Here is a 2,500-nt window from a genome sequence, read left to right as displayed (position 1 = left end):
TTGCTGCTAAAATCCATCTTGTTTGAATTGCAAAATTATTTAGACCTTGGACGCAAAAAAATCTTTTTCCTATAAATGACTGCCCTTTATCATTGAAGCAAATTTACTTTATTTTCATTCAAAAATTTATCAATTGTGTAGTTATCCCGTTGTACTCATTTTCCTAGGCTTTCAATGATCAAACAAAACTAAGCAGAGTTTGATGAAATTTTTCATATTTTAATACCAAGATGATCTAGAGAAGTCATGACCAACAAAAATTCAGTTATATGATGAGTAAATGAAAAGCAAGAAAAAAAAAGTATAAGGTTACGGATTACCAATGCTAAAAGGCCAGTTTCATCCTCTGCACAAGTTTAATTTTAAGGATAATACAACCTTAAACTATATTTCAATTAATTTATCCTGTACCCTGCATTTGGGCCAAAATATTTATGACTAAAGCAAGTTACAGAAAGTCAAAACTTCAACCAAACCGATAGTCAGAACCACCACCAATCTCACAGACTAATGGATAATTGCCTAAACTATGCCAGTAAGGATGTTTGCTCAATTTGTCCACACCACAATGCCTAGGTGGGTTACTTTCATGTATACTACCGAACCAGTATAGATACAGACTACTTAGGCCCCGTCCACACGAGCGAGCACTGCTTGGTAAGCTTTGCTCGGTGTGACGTCAGAAATAGAGAAACCGCGAGCAAAGCTTCGCACAGGGCTCCCTGATGTTTAGCGAAGTATCAAGGCTTTGCCTGGCAGGGTTTTCCCTGACGAAAATTCGTCTTCCAATAAAGGGATAAAGCTGTCCCACTAATGGTATCTTTCATTATATATGGTTCCACTTTCGATAAGATTTTATAAAAAGTGTTAGGGTCCATTCTCATATAGTTGATGAAATCTGCCTCATGACCATGTTTCAGTTCCCGCAATATTGTAATGTGACTTCGATGTCTTCTCTTCGTAATCACTCTTTACACCACATCCTTTTCTGCTTTGTTGCTTTTTATCTTTGCACATTGCTATAACAATAGACAGCGCGATTTTCTTTTTGCGTGTCCTGCGATCCATGCTGCCCACACAACTTGATCCTGTGTCAGTCACTCACTGCCAGTCTTTCACTACCCAACCACCGCTGTTTGGACAGAGCTTAAATGCGTTCGACAGGCTTAGCTCGCAAAGAGGCAAAGTTTACCGAGCAAAGATCGCTCGTGTGGACGGGGCCTTACAGTAAGTTTCCTAGTTCATATATTAAAGCCTTGCTAAAAACTTTTGTAAAATACACTGGAAAAAAAATACCCTTTAATTTTCTGTAAAGATAAAGTTCAGACTTATTTCAGTAACATCCAGGCGCCCATAATTTCAACCTTTATCTACTACGGGTTAGCGACTGATGTCAATCCTTTAAGTCTCATTTCTTTTATATGGTAAATGCCTTGCAAAACTAAAAACAATTTTTACCGATTTTTACAGTTTAAGAAAGCAGATTAACAATGAGATTGTGAAATTTCCACAGTTCAGCGTTCTATTAATAGCTAAAAAACTATCAATCTGGGATCCATTATTCAACAAGATATCAATAAAGATAATGTTAAATATTTTTATTAACTTTGGTTTTCATATAGCTATTCAAAATCTGTCATTCATATACCAGTTGTCAAAATTGTTCTCTTATAACTATTTTTAGAGATTACCATGCTGGTTTCCACACTACAAAACCAAGTCACGTTTTTTCTTTTTTAATTTACACAATTTCACTTTAAAAAAAATCTTAAAAAGAGTATTGTACCAGCCCCTTTTCAACATTTAAGTAATATCCCAATATCAAGCAAATAGGACAACCAATAGTTTTGAAGATATTTAATTTGAAGAGAATACAAATAAATTTTACGAATAAACTTTGATGAAATTTATAAGTTCACACAAGTTTCAATTTGGTATGAAAATTTATTATAATCTACTGAAAGGCTTCATAAATAATCTTCGTTAAGGGAAAGTGTTACCAAATTGACCAAAAGCCTCATTTTTCTTGAATTACCAAATAGGATTTTAGCTGCCAGATTTATCAAAATATTTTTTTTTTTCCAGTAAGCCTTAATTGTAATTTCGACAATAAAGTAATTACTTAAAGTTAAGCAATTCTTTACGTTCTTGCTGACCAGTAACCTATTAATTCGAGCATTATAGCCAGCCATATTTTCCAGTGCGAGCCGAAGACTCAGCATACTATGGACAACCTCCAAATTTTGCAGACTTCCAGTAACAAACTTACAGGCATTTATATTAGATTTAAAGTCTTATAGAAGACCTTGACAGGATTTCCAGTAGTCAAACCAAACTATCATTGGTTAGAATTTGAAGTTCTATTAATCCAATTTAGTTCTTAGGTCATTTACCGTGATGTCACGCCATCCAATCTGAAAAAGAGTCAATTATCAGAAAAGTGTCTTGTAAATGCCACATATCCCTACATAACTGACCGATGTAATAAAAATTACAGTAA

The 2,500-nt window shown here is 34.4% G+C and overlaps 1 long non-coding RNA gene across 2 annotated transcripts in view; it reads right to left on the bottom strand.

Moving 5' to 3' along the window:
- Positions 1-2,244: 2,244 nt before the first annotated feature.
- The window catches only part of LOC137642425 (uncharacterized), a 1,235-nt gene continuing 979 nt past the window's right edge, over positions 2,245-2,500 (bottom strand). For both annotated transcript variants that reach the window (XR_011044783.1, XR_011044784.1), the window contains exon 3: positions 2,245-2,414. This is a non-coding gene — a long non-coding RNA (uncharacterized lncRNA). The remainder of the gene's footprint in view (positions 2,415-2,500) is intronic.

Source organism: Palaemon carinicauda, chromosome 6 (genome assembly GCF_036898095.1).
Source record: "Palaemon carinicauda isolate YSFRI2023 chromosome 6, ASM3689809v2, whole genome shotgun sequence".
NCBI lineage: Eukaryota > Metazoa > Arthropoda > Malacostraca > Decapoda > Palaemonidae > Palaemon > Palaemon carinicauda.
The sequence above is the reverse complement of the archived record's forward strand: the minus strand, read 5'-3'. Positions and strand labels throughout refer to the sequence as shown.